This window comes from Canis lupus, chromosome 22 (assembly GCF_048164855.1).
Source record: "Canis lupus baileyi chromosome 22, mCanLup2.hap1, whole genome shotgun sequence".
Classification (NCBI taxonomy): Eukaryota; Metazoa; Chordata; class Mammalia; order Carnivora; family Canidae; genus Canis; species Canis lupus.
The window spans coordinates 26545081-26564582 of NC_132859.1; the positions used below are offsets into that span (position 1 = coordinate 26545081).

The 19502-nt window shown below is 41.1% G+C and overlaps 2 long non-coding RNA genes across 2 annotated transcripts in view; one reads left to right on the forward strand and one right to left on the reverse strand.

Annotated features, from left to right (window-relative positions):
* LOC140614077 (uncharacterized) overlaps positions 1-13040 on the forward strand; it is a 33935-nt gene extending 20895 nt beyond the window's left edge. The window contains exons 2-3 of the long non-coding RNA XR_012014967.1: positions 7707-7768; positions 12921-13040. This is a non-coding gene — a long non-coding RNA (uncharacterized lncRNA). The remainder of the gene's footprint in view (positions 1-7706; positions 7769-12920) is intronic.
* The window catches only part of LOC140614075 (uncharacterized), a 36821-nt gene continuing 20489 nt past the window's right edge, over positions 3171-19502 (reverse strand). Inside the window, exon 2 of the long non-coding RNA XR_012014964.1 lies at positions 3171-3709. This is a non-coding gene — a long non-coding RNA (uncharacterized lncRNA). The remainder of the gene's footprint in view (positions 3710-19502) is intronic.

Consider the following 19502-nt stretch of genomic DNA (forward strand, 5'->3'; position numbering starts at 1 on the left):
TGGCGCCCACCTTTGGCCCAGGGCACTATCCTGGAGACCCGGGATCGAATCCCACATCGGGCTCCCGGTGCATGGAGCCTGCTTCTCCCTCTGCCTGTGTCTCTGCGCCTCTCTCTCTCTCTCTGTGACTATCATAAATAAATAAAAATTAAAAAAAAATTCAAGACAGTGTGGTACTGGCATAGAATAAACATATAGGTCAACTGGATAGCCATAAGCAAGGGAATGAATCTGATTCTTTCCCTGTTACCATATAGAAAACAAAACAAAACCTCTAAATAGGTCAAAGACTTAAATTTAAAGCCAAAACTATAAAACTCTAAGAGGAAATCCTAGTCGTAAATCTTCCTGACCTTGGAGTTGGCAATAGGCTTCTTAGACATGACACCAAAAGCACCAGCAGCAAAAGAAAAAATACATAAACTATATTTCATTAAAATTAAGACATTTGGGGCTTCCAAGGACACCATCAAGAAAATGAAAAGACACCAATAGAATGGGAGAAAATATTTGCAAATCATATATCTGATAAGGGACTTAAATGTAGAATATATTTTTAAAAGTCTTACAGCTGAATAAGAAGACAAATAATCTAATTTAAAAATGAGCAAAGGGATATGAATAGGCATTCTCAAAACAAAACAAAACAAAACAAGACAAAACACCCACACACATACAAGTGAACAATAAGGACATGAAAAGAAGTTCAATTTCATTAGCCATTAGGGAAATTCAAATCAAAACCACAAAGATATATTGGTTCACACTTATCACGATAGGTATGATTTAAAAATCAGATAATAATAAGTGTTGACAAGCATATAGATAGATCAGAAACTTCATACATTATTAGGGGAATGTAAGCTGGTGTAGCACTTTGGAAAACACTCTGGCAGTTCTTCAAATGATTAAATTGTAGAGTTACCATTTGATCCAGCAATTCTACTCCTAGAGATATATCCAAGAAAAATGAAAAGATGTCTGCACAGAAACTTGTACATGAACGTTCATAGTAGTATGATTCATAATAGCCAAATGATGGAAGCAACCCAAATGTCCATCAATTGATGAATAAACACAATGTAGTATTTTCATTCAATGGAATATTTATTCAGGTATAAAGAGAAATGAAATACTGATACAACATGGAGGAGCCTCAAAAATATCAAGCCAGTAACAAAAGACCACACATTATATGATTCCATTTATATGAAATGTCCAGATGAAGCAAATATAGAGCAACATTAAGTAGGTTAGCAATTGCTTAGGACCACCCCAGGATTGGGATGTATGGGGAAGATTTGAGAATGATAGCTAAAGGGCACAGGATTTCTTTTGAAGGTGATTAAAATGTTCTATAATTATGGTTGTGGTGACAGTTGCACAACTCTGAATATACTAAAAAAAAAAAACCTCACTGAATTGTGAATTTTAAATGGGTGAATTATGTATCAAAAAAGCTGTTACAGGGATCCCTGTGTGGCGCAGCGGTTTGGCGCCTGCCTTTGGCCCAGGGCGCGATCCTGGAGACCCAGGATCAAATCCCACGTCAGGCTCCCGGTGTATGGAGCCTGCTTCTCCCTCTGCCTGTGTCTCTGCCTCTCTCTCTCTCTCACTGTTTGCCTATCATAAAAAAAAAAAAAAAAAAAAAAAAAAGCTGTTACAAAGAGAGATACAAAAGAAAGAAAGGAAGGAAGAAAGTCCAGAGAGGAAGAGGGAGGGGGAAGAGGAAGGGAGGGGTACCAACATTATAATTTGCAGAAAGTGCCAGCAGCTTGGAAGAAAGAAAGAAAAATAAAGTTACAAGAGTAGAGAAAGTGCGATTATTTCATGGACGGGTTGGGTTTTAAAGCCTCTTTAATAGAAAGACATTTATTTCAGTTGAGGTCTTCAGGAAGCAAGGGAATGAACCATATGAGTGTCTGGAGAAAGAGAGTCCAGGCAGAGGAAATAGCAAGTACAAAGGCCCTGTGGTAGGCATGAGCTTACCACATTTGAAGGACAGCAGGGAGGCCCAAGTAGTAGAAGCAGATTGAGTGAGAAAATAGGGGGACAAGGAGAAGAGATCCAAGGATCAGGCAGATAGGGCCAGGGCATGTAGGGCCTTATAGACCACCATGCTAAGGACCTTGAATTTTTACTAAATTAAATTGAAAGTGATTAACAGAGTTTTCAGAAGATGACATGCTCAGACTTCAATTTTACAAAGATCATTCTGGCTGCTGGGTGGTGAACAGACTGAAAGATGGAGTGCAAAGGAAGTATCAAGGTCAGGGAGGATGCCACTGATACAGTCTAGGTGAGATGCCTTTGCATCTGTATGTTGTGCTTTAGTTTCTCTTTTATCATTAAGGAGACAGGACCCAGGATCTGAAAACTGCACAAATCGTTTAGAAACAGAATTGCCTGGAAAAAGTACGAACAAATGACTGTTCACCCAGAGTGCATAAACCAGCTTGCTTCAAATTTCACTTTTCACATCCACATGATATTGTTTAAGTACATGTTTGATTTCTGTCTCCCCCATTAGACTAGAAAATTCATGGTGTCAGAGCCATGTCCATTGTGTTCTCTGCTATATCCCTAGTGTGGAGGACAGGATCAGACACAAAGTAGGACCCCATAGAAATACTCATTGGGACCCCTGGGTGGCTCAGTGGTTCAGCGTCTGCCTTTGGCTCAGGGCGTGATCCAGGATCCGGGGATGGAGTCTTACAGGGAGCCTGCTTCTCCCTCTGCCTATGTCTATGCCTCACTCTGTGTGTGTCTCTCATGAATACATTTAAAAAAGAAAAGAAATAATCATTGAATGAATCCATGAACGTGCAGTTATCTTCAACCATTTTGTCCCTAGTGGTTTTTATGGGTGGTAAAGACAGTAGGTGACCAGTTAACATCTGTGCCTTCCTCTACATTCATTGTCCAGCTTCCTTTGCAATTAACTGTGGCTATATGAATGTAGTTGGCCAGTAAAAAGGGAGCAAAGATAACATGCACCAAGGCAGAGTGGCTGGAGTGTATCTTTTCATCATTCAATTCTGCTGAAATGCTCTTGAAGACCATAGGTTCCAGATGGCATACTTTTGAGATGGAATAGGACCACCTGACCTATGTAAGACTTTTTGAGGGTAAGAAACATACCTTTGTTGAATTAAGCCAGTGAGACATACCTTTTTCAACAGCAAGTTTTATTCCTCCAACCCAGTATGCTTTTTTCCCAAGTATAGAGCTTCACAATACACACTGCACTGCTAGATCATTTTGGATAATGATAGTTGGAAGTTGACCATTGCCCCTCAAGTGTAATTTTCCTTGCTGTTGTCTCCTTACAGAGTGAGATAGTTTATGCTTTTTCAACTATTCCCATCGCAATTGGAACTGTGATAGTAGAGGAGCGGCACATTTCATAATTTGTGGAAGGCGCTCTGTCATTGGACCAACGGCCCTCTCGATAATAATGGAGGCAATCTTGTCAAGTTCTAATAAATGGGGCTGGACCTCCTCCCATAATTTTACCAGTAATTGGAGGCAAAAATGTGAAATCTTCATTCAGCTGGGAAAATGGGTTGGCAGCTGTTTGGAAGAGATGAGCATTGACTGAACTTCCTTTTAAATGTCTCTGGCTTGATTTGTTCATTTCATCTTTTTATTCTCTGCCCACTCAAGTTCATTCTCACTTTCTTGCTAGCCGGAAACCAGTCTGCAGGATCTAGAAATAAAATGGAGAGAAAGATGGTTAGGGTAATCAAGATCATGTTTTATATTTAACACTAAGTGAGCAAACCCACTATTTTTATCCAGTATACCCTGATTAAAAGAACACACTTTGAAGATCAATAAAAAAAACAGCTCATTGTAGTAGGAAATAGAAAACTCAGACAGGACAACATTCCGCTCCTGAGAGCATCTATAGAGTTCAGTGTTAATCTTAGCATCTACTATTTACCCTGTAAGCCTTTAAAATTATAATAGCAGCTAATACTTTTGAAAACGTGTATGCCTTTCATCCTCACAAAGTGATTAACTCACTCAATTAGTTTCTAAGGAGCAAGTGGTTGCTGGGGTCAATTGGGCATGGAGGTAGTACTGGTAGCCCGAGTACTATCACCAGCACACAGAAGGTAATCCCATGTTGCGGTAGCACTCTACACCCCGCACTTGTCTGGGCTGCTGCTTCCTCTCACATCTGTGGGGGATACTGAGCCTTGAAAGCTTTAGCTTCATTAGCTTCAAGGTAATGCCACCACTCTTTCGACACATGTCATAGTCCTTCCATTGCCCAGAGAATATTATTGAGACCATTTTATAGCTCAAGAACCTAAGCTCGTGGAAGAAAGTACCTTTGCCCAACCCCTACAGAGAGCTGATAGGTGGGATGGCCAAGAGTCCTACGGGCCTTGCCTTTTGCACATTAGGGTTCATAGCAGCTAGTTCCATTGTTTTGGTCTTTCTGGTCAGGAGAGAACATGGGACAGCAGAGCAAAAGCTTGGGCAGAGAAAGCAATAGAGAACCTTGGAAGTTCATCCTCATAGCCTTTCTCCTGTGGCCTGATTTCTCAACTAGAGAATGTCTACTTTTCTCCACAGGCATGTGTGTTTATTCTTTATGAATTTTCCTCTTTCAATAAGGTTCTTGGTGCAAAGTTCACTTCCTTTGCTTATACAGAATAATTGGGGGAGATGTGCTCCGACCCTAAACTAAACAATCACCCACACTCCTGGGGCTCCACCTGAGTCCTGGGGCCACTATGATTTGGCCTCTTGCCCTCCTCCCATTCCCCATCCCAGAAAAGGCTTACATTTTTACCCCACACTCCTACATCCCTGTCATGATCTTATTCATTCAATAAATACTTGTCAATTTTGTGCCAGAACAACTGGAGACACTGAATATTATAATTAGAATATTAATTATTCTAATATTTCTATTAGAATATTAGAATATTCCATAGGGATGTGGAATATCCCTTAATACTAGAATATTCCATAGGGAAAACAGAATAGTACTTCTCAGTGATGGCTAGTTATATTAGCTTGACAAGGCCATTGTCCCCAATTGTTCAGTCAAACTCTAATCTGGGTGTTGCCACAAAGGTATTTTATAGATGTGATTAAAGTCCATAATCAGTTGACTTTAGGTAAGGGGAATATGGACAATATTGTGGGTGGGCTTGGCTCAGTTGAAAAGTCTTAAAAGCAGAACTGAGGTTTCCCTGGAGAAGTAATTCCACCTATGAACTACAGCTCCAGCTCCTGCCAGCTCCTCTTTTTCCATTTTTTAAAAGATTTATTTATTTATTTATTTGAGGGAGAGAGAAAGAAAGAAAGTACATGTCTGAGTGGGGAGAGGGGCAGAGGCAGAGAATCCCAAGCAGACTGCTCAGCTCAGAACTGGAAGTGGAGCATGAAGTGGAGCTCAAAGTGAGGCTCAATCTCATGACGTATGAGATCATGACCCATAAGATTATGACCTGAGCCAAAACCAAGAGTCTGATGTTTAACCAACTGAGCCACCCAGGTGCCCCCTGCCAGCACCTCTTGACAGCCTACCCTACAGATTCATACTTATCCAGCCAACCTTTACAATCACATGAGCCAATTCATTGAAATAAATCTCTTAATCTCTGTCTCCTACTAATTCTGATCCTCTGGGTTAACCCTGTCTGATACATACTTCTTGAGACCTATGAAGTAATCTGTCTCAATCATGCAAAGCAACTTGGTTGGCCTCCTTGGTGATCCCACTTACATTAAAATCTGAGCCATGGATCACCATTTTAGGTGACTTCAGAGTTTCTGGGAATGGGTACAAAGCAGGGATGGAATTCAAAATGGAAAAGTCAGTTGCCATTCCATTGCTGGTCATGATTTGATAAGCAACCAAGAAGCCATGGGCCTTTGAATAACAGTTCCAACAAAGTCATTTCTCCCTACCAACAAAGCAAAATGTATGGTACAAAATGAGGATTATACCAAAGAAGGCTCATTTTAGAGGTACCTGCGTGGCTCAGTGGTTGAGCATCTGCCTTTGGCTCAGGTCATGATCCCAGCGTCCTGGGATTGAGTCCTGCCTGTGTCAGGCTCCCTGCAGGAAGTCTGCTTCTCTCTCTGCCTAGGTCTCTGCCTCTCTCTCTGTGTATCTCATGAACAAATAAATAAAATCTTAAAAAAAAAAAAAAAGAAGGCTTACTTTAGTTGTTTGTAGGTAACTAGTATTTTTCCATATTAAAGGCAGTGCCTGGCTTATATATCATTAAGAACTTCATGAAAAACAAAAACAACTAAGAAATGGTGTTGTCAATATCTGTTCTGGGCACTAAAATCTCATGTTTCCATTTCCTGGTGTATAAAATATGAGGAGTGGACTTCCCCAAGGTTTTTCCAATGCCAGCACTCTGTGATTCTCTTTGATAAGCCTACTGGCTTGCCCTATGAATTAAAATGGTCTTCAAAGTAAAAAGTAGTCATGCGTGACTTTGGGTGGGCTCAGAGAATCTTAATTATGGAAAACCAACCTTATGAGGAGGCCTACTCCAATGTATGAGGGCTATAGCTCCCTAACACTTTACAAGTCTACCTTCTGAGAAACATTTGCACAATTATGGGAATCTCCTGAAACTGAAAACTCTGCCAATTACTGTTTATCACAGTTTCTGGATTCGCTCTTCCAGCACCAGATTGTGAGAGAAATACCTCCATTGCTGAGATAACATTGGTTTTCTCAGATTTTCAGTGAGTGAATAATGACCTGAGACTTGGGGTCAGTATAGGCAGAACCTTCTAGAAAAGGAAGATCGATGTGAGGGAAAGGAAAAAGGGATCCTCCAAATTTGGATTGATTTTAGTGTGATTTGCATAATGAAAAGCAATCAAGAAAACTGATTAATTCTTTTCACATCCTGCCCTGGAGGCATATATGGGAAAAGGAGATCAGTGGACCTAAAATCAGGGAAAGTGGCTCCAAGCCTCCAATTCCACAAATATCCCAGGGAGGCATAAATAATGTAATTTCTAATCAAGTGTTCAGCCCCAAAGTCAATTACATGATCAAATGGTCTGTGCTTCAGAATAGGCAGGGGACCTCCAACCTATCTGTAGACAGAAAAAATAACTTGTTTCACAGATTTTGCATAACTTATTCCCAAATCTGTATAGATGGTGTGGTAAGGAACAAAATACAAATTAATTTTAAAAGCCTTACGAATTCCTTGTGGCTTCCAGTCTTTCAACCACTCAGGCCACTCAAAGCATAACTAACTGCTTGTACACGGAGTCCTTGTACAGCACAGTTTTTGACTTTGAAAGAGGGTCCTCTGAGCACAGTGGTTGAAACCACAGCCCTTGCCTCCACAGGCCTCTGCTCAGGTGGCACCCTCTTGGCAGAGGGCCAGAGAAGAGGCTCTGCAATGCCAGGCTCTGCCCAGCCTGCCCACCCTCAGCTCCATGGGGTCCCGCCAAGCCCACAGTTGCTGTTCTGTCCACACACACCCACATCCCCAATTGTCAGCAGTGAAAGACATCCCCAGCTGTCCTGGGTAAGAGCGGACACCAAGAGAGGCGCCTGGGCCTGCTCATGTGTGAGCCTTAACCTTTAAAGCACAGCCCTGTGTCACAGCACGGCAGTTTCAGGAAAATCTCTCTGGAGCTTAAACTCAGCTGTTTTCTTTTTTCTTGTTTTTTATTTTATCTCTTTCCTTTCTTGCCAGGCAGGCTGTTTGCATTTCCTTCAGCAGAATGTATGGTTCCCATCTCATCCAGCATAACTAAGGTAATCTCTGTTTTGTTTCTAAAAATGTCATTTTCTGCTTTTTCCCCCCACCCCTTGTCTTTTTTCTTTGAGAAATACGGATATTTAGCAAGGTAACTTGTGGGAATTTTCTTCCTGATGCTTTCTTTTAGCATTACCCAGTCCAGATCTGAGGCAACAAAACACTCATCTCTCCATCTTTAGCTCTAATATGAAATTTGATAAATGGGTTAAGCATACATAATGTGAAGCAGAATGGTGAACCTTTGCAATTTTTTGCTTATACATCTTTTGGTATGGGAAAAGCATGACACTGAATTTTGGATATGCTCTCGTACTTCTTAAACGAACTCTAACTGTTGATCTCTGTCAAACCCAGGGGATTTCAAATACTGATGTATTTCAAATACATCATGCTTTCAATATGACTATACATGCATCTGGGAAATATTCTAGCTTCCATGTCATAAAACCACCCATAATTTCTTGCTGCAGGTACCTCCATATTAGAATAGTCAGTTATTAGACTCCGTGTTTTCCCATTCTCATTTCAAGTATTCCTGAAATTTAGCTCAATACATTAAGCTGATTATGTTGCTGTCAGATGGATTTCCTGAATTGCTAGTACCAAGTACTTTGCTCTCTTTACTTGACACCCAGCTTCTATTTACAGCCAACAGATGATCAGAAGCCGGGGTCAAGGGTAGTTGTTGTTTGGTCAAGCCCAGCTGTTGAGTGCTGATTGATAATTGGCAAGGTGTGGCAAATGCCATCTAGCAGTGCCAGGTCCTGAGAGCGCTGGCTACATTTATTTAATTCAGGCAAAAGCAATTCACTTCAGCTTTGCAGAAGCAAACTTAGCTAACTGTTTTGGACACCCCAGGTAGTCAAATTGGTTCCCAAGTTTAGACAGAAGTTGAAAATTAAAAACAGCACTGTCTGAAGTCATGGGATCTACCACAACACACTTTGCCTTTCTCTCTTATTTAGGATTGAGACAGAAGCATGTATATCTCGATCCCTTTCTGACAAATAGCAGTGAGTACTTTTACAAAACATAAATGAGGAAACTGACTTCTGTAGCTTAGATGGATGAATATTTTCATAGTTTTCCAAATATTGGAAGACAGAGATTACACAATCTTATGAATTAGCAGGATATCAGAAATTGGATCAATGCTAAAATAAATCAGGTAATGAATAAGTTAAATATACATTTCAGGGGGAAATAGAACTCAAGTTGTTTTTAATTGGTGGATTATAGGCAGTGCTATTGCATATCTGCACTGTAGGGGTTGGTGAGAAAATAGCTGCTCTGGTGGCTAAAGCACTTCTGGGATTGATATGCAGAACTCTCTGCAAGATTTATGCAGATCATGCTTTGTACTTGTGAATAACTTTCACAATAATTTCAATCATCATTAATTAACAGGCATTGTGTGAAAGACAGAAGCTGTGTAATATCTAGTCCTCAGGATCTGATATTCCGTAGTCATTTTCCTTATCTGAGGACTAATGAAGCCCAGCATCTTCTTCACTATCTTTCTGAGGGAAGTTGGAGTGGTTTCCCCTTTTCAGAGAGGAAACTGCATCACTATTAAGAATAAGTTCTTCCAAAAAAAAATAAATAAATAAATAAAAATAAAAAAAAAAAAAGAATAAGTTCTTCCTTGGGAGCCAGAATACCCCTTGACCTTAGTTTCTTTCTTGGAATTGAAGTATCTAGGCAAGTATGTTCCAAGGAAATGGGACTCCTTGACTAGAGATGGTTAATTTACTTTGAGGATAAGAATAAGTAAATTGCCTTGCTCATACAAATTTTATTGAGGCTCTCAGAATATTGTCAAGTTCAGAGACCCTGTTTTTTAAAGCAAGTGACATGGTTTGGTGGCTGAGAGCATCCACTCTGGGCCCACTAGGCCCAAAGTTGAATCCTTAGCCCTTACTCTGACTTTTCTTAACTTCTTCCAACCACCAGTTTCGTATCAGTAAAATGAATATGGTGAGAAATGGGGGTGTGAGATGGCCACTGCTACCTGTACATTGTGGTCCATCATGTCACCTCCCACTCTGGATTAGCCAAATCACAAGTCACCAGCTGGGGAGCTGGGTGTGTTTCTCCTGGGTCTGAGTGTGTCTTTGCCTGTCCTGGGCTCAGATGCTCCCTTAGGGCTGAGCACAGATAAGATGGGCTGCCTGAAGCATCTATCTGCTCTGGCTGCTGTGCACCCATTTCTCTCCCATTACTTCTGGACAGAACCTTGCTAAATACCACTGTATGGGTACATGTAGTTGGCCCTTCCCTAATATTTATTAGTTGTGTGATTACTTTAAAGACAACTCTAATAAAATCCTAAATGTTCTCGCTGTTAGTCTTTCCAGGTATGTGGAGGAAATGTAGGAAGTGATTGTGCTTCTGAGTTTTGATGTGAAAAACACCACACACAAAAAGAAAACCCAAACCAGTAGCATATTTGATTGATAACATATGTTTTACTATAGAGTTCTTGAAGACATGATTCATTGAAGAGGCAGAACAAATGGTGCATGAATGTGAATGAATATTTCAATTTCATTGGCAATTTTTAAAAATATAAAATCAAAGGACAATGAAATCCAATTTTCACCTATTAAATTAGCATATTCAAAGACAAGAAAATGTATAGCTAGTGAGGCTGCAGAAAGGAGAGTAGTCCCACTCATGGCTAGTGGGAAATTTGGTACAACCACTGGAAAGCTATTTGCCAACATGTAATAAAATGCCTTTACAATGTTCATATCACCCAATGTAGTCATCCATTTTAAAGAAATAATATTTTTAAAAAAATGAATAAAAATGTTATATTCAAAGATATCTGTTGCAATGCTATAATTTTAAATAGAAAGAATTGGAAATAAGTTCAGCATAATAAAAGGATGGCTAAATATGCTACTTGGAATGAAATATTATACTGGCATTGAAATGATAAATAAATAAAAAATATTTTATTTATTTATTTGAGAGAGAGACAGAGCCGGAAAGGGGCAGGCAGGGGGACAAAAAGAGAGGGAGAAGCAGACTGCTCGCTGAGCAAGGGGCTGACACAGGGCTTGATCTCAGAACCCTGAGATCATGACCCAAGCGAAAAGCAGATGCCTAACTGACTGAGCCACCCAGGCATCCCTAAAATGAGAGTTTAGTGATGATCTATAACCATACCTACCATTTATAAAGAGTTCACTATATGTTGGGTCCCAGGCTAAACACTTTGAGTATGTTATTTCATTTAAACCTTATGATAGATCAGTAACCTCCTAAATTATTCCTAATTTACTTATAATTTCATTTAGATTTATCTGACAAAGTAGACAATTGAAAAAAATGTTGGGCAACCCGGGTGGCTCAGCGGTTTAGCGCCGCCTTCAACCCAGGGCATGATCCTGGAGACCCAGAATCGAGTCCCACATCAGGCTCCCTGCATGGAGCCTGCTTCTCTCTCTGCCTGTGTCTCTGCCTCTCTCTCTCTCTCTCTCTCTCTCTCTCTCTCTGTCTTTCATGAATAAATAAATAAAATATTTTTTAAAAATGTTAACATGGGAGAATGCCCTTTATATTCTTTTAAGTGATAATAACAAATAAGGAGATGCTTGCTTTGAGTGTCTGCCTTAGGCTCAGGTTGTGATCCCAGGGTCCTGGGATCCAGTCCTGTGTCAGGCTCCCCACAGTGAGGCTGCTTCTCTCTCTGCTTTTGTCTCTGCCTCTCTCTCTCTGTCTCCCATGAATAAATAAATAAAATCTTTTTAAAAAAGTAACAAGAATAGTAATAAGCATACAAAAATGCATATAGTTTTAGCTCACCTATGTAAGGATAATAACACCCCCCCCCCCCATAATGTTATAAATAGGTATCAAAACTTCAAACAGCATGAAATGTAGGTTTGTATTGTCATAAAGTTCCTGAAGTGCAAGTGGATGACAGCTCATTCCTGGTCACCCTCCATCCAAACTCTCATTATCCCAGTGCTGTGCCTATTTAGTGAGAAATTTACCAAAATATTGAGAATGATTCTTTGTATTGTCACATTATGGGCAATTTATGCTTCTTCGTATTTTCCAGGTTTTCTACAATGATTATATAGAAGTATTGCATACAAAAATAAAATGCTTCTAAAAACTGAAAAAATGGAAAAGCAATTTGTCTTACTAACTTTTTTTAAGTGGGTAGTCGCTTCTTCTTTCCTATACTCCTTTTGGTTCTGACAGCTCAGTAATGTAAGCAGGAAAGGGAAAAGGCAAAGCCCAGTGGTGGTGGTGGTGGTGGGGGGTGGTACATGAGGCATGTCTCCCTCCAGGCTCTGGGGAGTGAGCCACGTGATGCTTGTGGCAGCATCTGCGGTCGCATATGTTACAAGTGAAAAAAATACCACAATGAGATTGGCAAAGCTCTGGGCATTACCCAACCTCCTGTAGCCACCAAAAATGCTTAAAACAAACAAACTAACTAACAAAAGAAAGATACTACTAAAGAGTAAAGCCCCTTTAACATGCTAAGAACAGAGATGCTCCCCCAAGTCAGCATGTGAGGCTAATTAGGGCACAGTCATTCTCTGAGAAGAAACAAGGGGCAGGTTCAGAAGCCTGTTCTGCTGTTTGTAGGATCTCTAAAGACTAAATGAATTCATTTGAGGTGGCCCAGCATCTCCTGACTCTGAGGTTCTGAGGCTGCCCTCTGAGGAGGGTGTGCCCTCAATGCCTGCAGAAACCCAAGCAACAGGGGAAAGGCCTTGGTTTTAAGCACCGGGGAACCCCCTGGGGGGTGGGATGCCAGACTGGGTTGGGCCCCACAGGAAGTGCCCGCTTTTGTTGAGGTGACTGTGCTTAGCAACAGAGGGCCCGCCCTTGTTTGCTGGGGCTTTCCTGCTGGGTTCTGTGACTAGGTGGCTCAAATCAGAAGGTTCAAAGAACCCCCACCCCCTGGCTTAGGCCTGAGGGCTTGAAGTTAGGTTGAGTTCAGAGAAGTCAGAAGTCATTCTCCCATCCAAGGACAGGCTGAGCAACTGGGAGGGCGAAAATGCCAAGTTCAGGGTTCCAGATGGGCTGCCAGCAATATAACACTGAGTTCTCCAAGAGTGCCTTCACATTTCTTCAGAGCCACTGACTCATCCATTCAGCTGACACTCAGTATTGTTGTAGGCGCTGGAGAGACCAAGTAAAATGAAACACCATAGCTGCCCTCCAGGAATCCAGGGTGGAGGCAGAGAGTCAACAAGCCACAGTGGTGGACTGAAGACCAGAGGACCATGGGCACTCCCTGGAGAAGAATCTCACTGAAGCTGTGAGGGGTGGGGGGTTGGGGGAAGCCAAGGGCAGCGGGGAGGGTGAGGACAGCTCAAGGAAGACAATGATTAGCCATGTCTTATTTTGCTACTTCTCACACTAATAGGCATAAGAAATACCTGAGGACATTGCTAAAATGCAGGTTCTTTTTTACTCCACAGATCTGGAGGGAAGCCTGAGATTCTGCATTGCTAACTAACTAGCTCACAGGTGATGACAGGCTGGTAGTGGCAAAAATCCTAAGTGATAATTGAGAGAAAGCTAGCCATGTAGGGAAGCGGGAAAGGATATTCCTGAGAGGGGGGTATCCCACATGGGCCATCTCAGGAGTAGGGAGGTTGAGAGTTGAGGTTTTGTTAGGTACCTGTGAAATGGCCTTGGGCTTGCTTTTAATTCTATGAAGGCTTTAAGTCACTCTTTAAAAAAAAAAAAATTATTTGTTTGTTTGTTTATTTGAGAGACAGTGTGTATATATGAGCAGGGGGGAGGGAGAGGGAGAGGAAGCAGAGGGAGAGGGAGAAGCAGACTCCCTGCTGAGTGCAGAACCCAACATGGGGCTGGATCCCAGGACCCTAGGATCATGACCTCAGCCAAAGGCAGACGCTTAACTGATTGAGACACCCAAGTGTCCCTAAGGCACTCTTTAGGACTCAGTCCCAAGCCTGGTATTCTGAGAAACACGTTCCTAACACAAACCTGACATGTGTCCTTCTGCTCGAAGGTCTTATTTCCTTCGTAATCCTTTTCTGCCGTGTAGGTGATAAGGTCCTCACAGCAAATGTGGTGGTGGATGACTAGTCACTGTGATTGAGTTCAAGTCCTAGGCTGTGAGCCCCCAACTCTGTGAAGGAGGTCAGGGCTCTTATATTCCACAGTGCCTGATATACATGAGTGGCTAGTGCTCATTATATATTGAGTTTGTAATGAATGAATTTTAATACCTCAGATTGGGCTCAGCTGCAAAGAAGGAGAGTGGTTAAGAGCACAGACACAGACACTGGAGTTAGAATTCTTGGGTGCAAATCTTGGCTCTGCTGTGTGCTAGCTGCATGATCTGGGCATACCCTGTGACCTCTCTGTGCCTCAACTTATTCATCTGTAAGGCGGGGATGATAGTACTTGCCTCAAAAAGTTGTGACCCTTACATAATACATACACATTACTTCCAACAATTGTAAACATTCAATAAATGGTACCTGTGATTTTTATTAAGAACTAAAGTTGATATTAGACAACTTGACCACATATTGATGGGTTTAGTTTGGTAAGGATGGTAGGACTTACAATTAGACATCATTTATTTTTGCTATGCCTGCCTCCCATGAACATATATAATGACAGGTAACTGTATCATTTTTCATAAAGTTTTTCCGTGAATCTAAAATAGGAAAACGTGCATAAAGATAGAAATAGGGGTCTTGGCAAAATATTTCAAGTGGGACCCTTAGGGATGAGCTAGTTTCAGAAGAGCACCTCTAGTAATTAGGTAGGGAATGTCATGTGGGAGAATTTTATTTTATCTCCCTGTAAGATCACCTGAGGTGGGCCTCTGGAATTCCAGTAGACCATAAAAATAGGAATATTTGATCAACAACCAGCCAGTAGGTACAGTCCTAGCCGAAACGGTATATTATATGGGTGAGAAGGACCAGACACCTTATGATATTACTACTCAATACTGTTGTGGAAAACTCACAATTTAAAATGGTTACTGAAAAGCTCTGGGGCTAATACCGTTTATCTTCTTTTCTCTTCTGTCTGTGAATACTTAGGTATGTACTGTCCAATACAATATACAGTAGTCATATGTGGCTATTTGTATTTAAAAAAATGAAATAAAAAAAATAAAAAATAAAAAATAAAAAAATGAAATAAAATTTAAAATTCAGTTGCACTAGGCATATTCCAAGTGCTTCAAAGCCTCATGTGGCTAGAGGTTAACAAATTGTACAGCACGGATAGACAGAGAACATTCCATTGAACAGCATTGACTTAGAATGTAAGTTTTTTTACTTTGAGTTGCAGATTGTAATTGAGATACCCAGAGATGGCAAAATCCAGATCTCATGCAATGAGGATGTTGCAGAATTGAATACAAAAATTAGGAAATGTAAAGAGTAAGTTTACTTTCAGACAGTAAAATTTGGCTCTCTTATTTTTTTTGTTCAACAACTATTGAATAACTAGATACTCTATGTGTAACTCTAAACTAGGGATTGTGGGGATGACCGCAAAGTCTGGAAGATGCAATCGCTGCTCCCAAATTGCTTCCCATTGAGTTGGATAGATACTAAGTATTGGAATAACATTAAACAACAGTCCAAGGAAGTTTGTGAGAGGAAAAAAAACAGAAACAGTGAAATGCTATGAGACCAGAGTGGGTTTGAGTAAAGACACAATGCCTGACTTTGACAGGACAGGAGGCATAAGTGGAGCCAAGCCAAGGAGACAGAAATGGGCATAGCAGCACCCTGGGGAAACAAGAAGCAGATACTTCTTGTTTGAAATGAAATTAAAATACTAGTAGGCAGTCAGATTGGAAATGGGGCTGTGGTCAGATTTTTGAAGGACTTGGATGTTACTTCAAGATGATTAGACTTTATTCTGAAGACAAGGGGAATCATAGAAGGGTTGTGAGTAGAATATAATCATGAAGGCAGTACTTTGCCAAGGTGAGTCTGGCCAGGGTTAAAAAACTGGTCTGGAGGAAGTAGCCATCTCTGCTGGGATACTCTGCTGGATTGTGGGAATCCAGACAAGGGATGAGAAGGATCAGAAATAGGTCAATGAAAGGGGAAATGGAAAGAGAGGTGATAAAAAGGAAAACTTAAGAAGTTTAGACTAAGCAGGGAAGAGAAGTGGTAGAAACATAGACAAAGATGGCTTACTGGCTTCGGATATTTGAGGTTTAGGAAATACTTGTTGATTTGCAATTTGACAGGTGGCTCCTAGATGTAATGCTGTTGGGTCATATCTTGTACCTCCATGAACTGCTATGTAGTGTTCTATGCATTTAGTATTTATCTAACTGCAGAGCAAGCAAGTTAGATCAATGATTGCATCCACCAAGCTGTGCTTTCTTTCCTGAAGCCCCTAGTTTAGTGCCATACAAGGACCAAGTGACCAGTTAGTGAACAGCTATTCTGCAGTTAAATGTAAAGTCAAACCCTATGTTCTAAACCTGCCCTTTAAATTTACCAGGGTAAAGAGAAGAAGGAATTACTTATTTGTTTTAAAATAAAAGTCCTGAGCAAATGTTTCATTATTTTGGTGAATAAAGACAAATGCCTACAAAATTCCTGTTGTCTGAAAAATGGGGGTGCAAATACATCCCTCATAGATTGCCAAGGATTAAATGAGATGCATACAAACTACCTAGCAAGTAGTAAGCCAAAAAGATACGTCATTCGATTCTTATCTAATGAACTGAACAAGCATATGTGGGATTGAAAAACTCCATACATAATTTTATGGTGCCCACTATCTCTCCACTTACTCATTTATTGGGTGCCATAAAATAAGGGAAGTTCCAGGGTTATTCCAGATCACTCCAGGCAGAAGTGTTATAGATCTTATTTGCTCAGTGAGCCAGAATCCAGGGAGGGCCCAGCCTCAGAGATAATCGCACACTCAGGTTTCTGGCTCAGCCCTCACTTGTTCCTGCCTCTTTTACTCTTTGGCTCTGAGAGCATTGCCAATGGTGCATTAGAAGGAAGGACACATAATGATATTAAAGAAAATTTTCCAGAAAAGAAAAACACAGCCATCTGCATGTGATGTGACAGGTATTTTTTCATCAACATGAGAAAATCAGTATCACTATACTCAAATTCAACATGTCCACTACTGCCAGAACCCATGTTAGGTTAGGTCAAGGCACCCTATGTGAAGTCCATGGCCTCTACTCAGGGTGCCTTCTGCCTGCTTCCCCTTTTGTATATCATGGTCAGACAAAGCTATTTAATAGGCCCCCAAGGAAACACTTTTACCTGAATGGAATCTAAATTCCACTGTTTCATTTCCCTTCATATATTCCATTCACAATGTTGATTCAACCATATTTTCTCGGGGGATCCCTGGGTGGCTCAGCGGTTTAGCGCCGTCTACAGCCCAGGGTGTGATCCTGGAGACCCAGGATCGAGTCCCACGTTGGGCTCCCGTCATGGAGCCTGCTTCTCCCTCCTCCTGTATCTCTGCCTCTCCCTCTCCCTCTCTCTCTCTCTCTCTCTCTCTCTATGTCTATCATAAATAAATAAATAAATCTTTAAAAAAAATCAACCATATTTTCTCATTTTCCAAGTGCAGCCTTAAGTGAAGAAGTGCACTGTTTATTGGACTTAAAGATCCAATAACTTACTTCCCTTCTATGCTTTGGCTACTGTCCTTACCCAAGATGACCCCTCTGTTGCCCCTTGCTTTGCTAAATTTATTCATTCTTCAAAATGCAGCCAAGACCTACTTCCTCCATGAAATCCTTTCTGGTGATTCCAGCCTATAGGCATGTCATCTTTTTCTGAACTGTACTTACTTACAGTGACAAAAAGTTTACCATTCTTTGTCTCTTGTTTCTTACATGTGTTTTTCCAACCAGACTGAAGTTGGGGTCCATGTCTTGCCCTCCAAATCACATTATCAAGATTGAAGGTAATGTCTCTATGACATTTAAAAATCCTGGGGCACCTGGGTGGCTCAGTGGTTGAGCATCTGCCTTTGGCTCAGATAGTTATCCTGGGGTCCTGAGATCAAGTCCTGCATCAGGCTCCCTGCAGGGAGGCTGCTTCTCCCTCTGCCTGTGTCTCTGTGTCTCTCTGTGGGTCTCTCATGAATAAACAAATGAAATCTTGGAAAAAAATAATCCTAACTCTGGTTCGGGGCTTTCAAAGTGACATCTTAGGGATCCCTGGGCGGCACAGCGGTTTAGCGCCTGCCTTTGGCCCAGGGCACAATCCTGGAGACCCGGGATTGAATCCCACGTCGGGCTCCCGGTGCATGGAGCCTGCTTCTCCTCTCCCTCTGCCTATGTCTCTGCCTCTCTCTCTCTCTCTCTCTCTCTCTCTCTCTGTGACTATCATAAATAAATAAAAATTAAAAACAACAACAACAACAACAACAAAGTGACATTTTAGAGACCTGACCAAGGGGCAGAAGCTTCTATCTTTTTCTTCTTCCCTACCTAGTCTCATTCTTGGCTTCTATCATAGAAGTTCTGATTTTAAATGCTTTATGTTTTGAGTACCTTGTCTTTGAAGAAAAGATTCCTAAGCTAAAGCTTGAGAACTACAGATTTCAGCAATTAGAAATACAAGAGTGAACTGACTAGTTACAGTGGCAAGGAGTATTGTAAATTGACCCATTTTCATTCATGACTATCTGAAAGCTGAAATACTCTGGCCAAGTCAAGTAGAGGATGGGGCTCAGCCCTTGGGAGATCTATCTCTCTGACAGGAAATGAAATATGTTCTTTGTAGGAAACTTGGAAAGCATAGAAAAGTATAAAGAAAATGAGTCATGTCTAATACCACCACCCAGTAGGAGATAATGCTAATCTTGGTGTACTTCTCAGTTTTCCCTTCATATACACTCACATGAATATAACTTGTCATCACTGAGATTATCCCACATGCTGAATTAGGTATCCTCTTTTCACATGCAATTATATTACAAGCACTACAGATCTTCTTAAATGTACTTGTGATCATTCATTACGATGGGTTGGTTTCCCAGGAAGCAGACTGTCTTGCTGGGATGCAGTTTGGCATGCAGGATATTTGTTAGAAATAATTGGTTCTTGGAATCCATAGCTGAAAAAAGGAAGAGAAGGAAGCAGGAATAGACACAGAGAGGGGTTGAGCCATGATGTAGGCCCAGCGAAGGCCTTACCCAACTTTATGGGCAACTCTGAAGCAGGGATGGCTCTGGAGTTGTCCTGGGTTGGAGTGAAGGGGCTGGCCTTTTAAATCCCTAAGGGGATCATGGATTGGTTTCATGCTGTCCCTGGAAGGATGCATTATCTTAGGCTAGATATGATCTTAGGTTCTTCAGCCCAGGCAGTCTTCAAAGAGAACTCATAGCTGAAGGCTGTCTTGGTGTAGCATTCCCAGAAGCCAGAAGAATAACTCCTTCATTCTCAAAGGGGGATCTGGGCAGCACATCACAGCCTTCGCTATACCCATAATACTACATGGTATGGCCAATTAACAATAATGGCTGAAATTGAGTATATATCTGTGACAGTATTGTGTTAGGTGATCTTATTTAGCCTACAACTACTCAAATGAAGTGATAATTGATGCTATCCCCTAATTGGGTTCCACAGCTGATAAGTGGGGGAGCCAGAATTTGGACCCCAGGTCTTTGTTTTGTTATACTTAAAAGAGTGGTTTCAGGTAAGAAATTGAGTTTTCTAGGAAAAAAAAAAATCTTATTACATATTGAAGA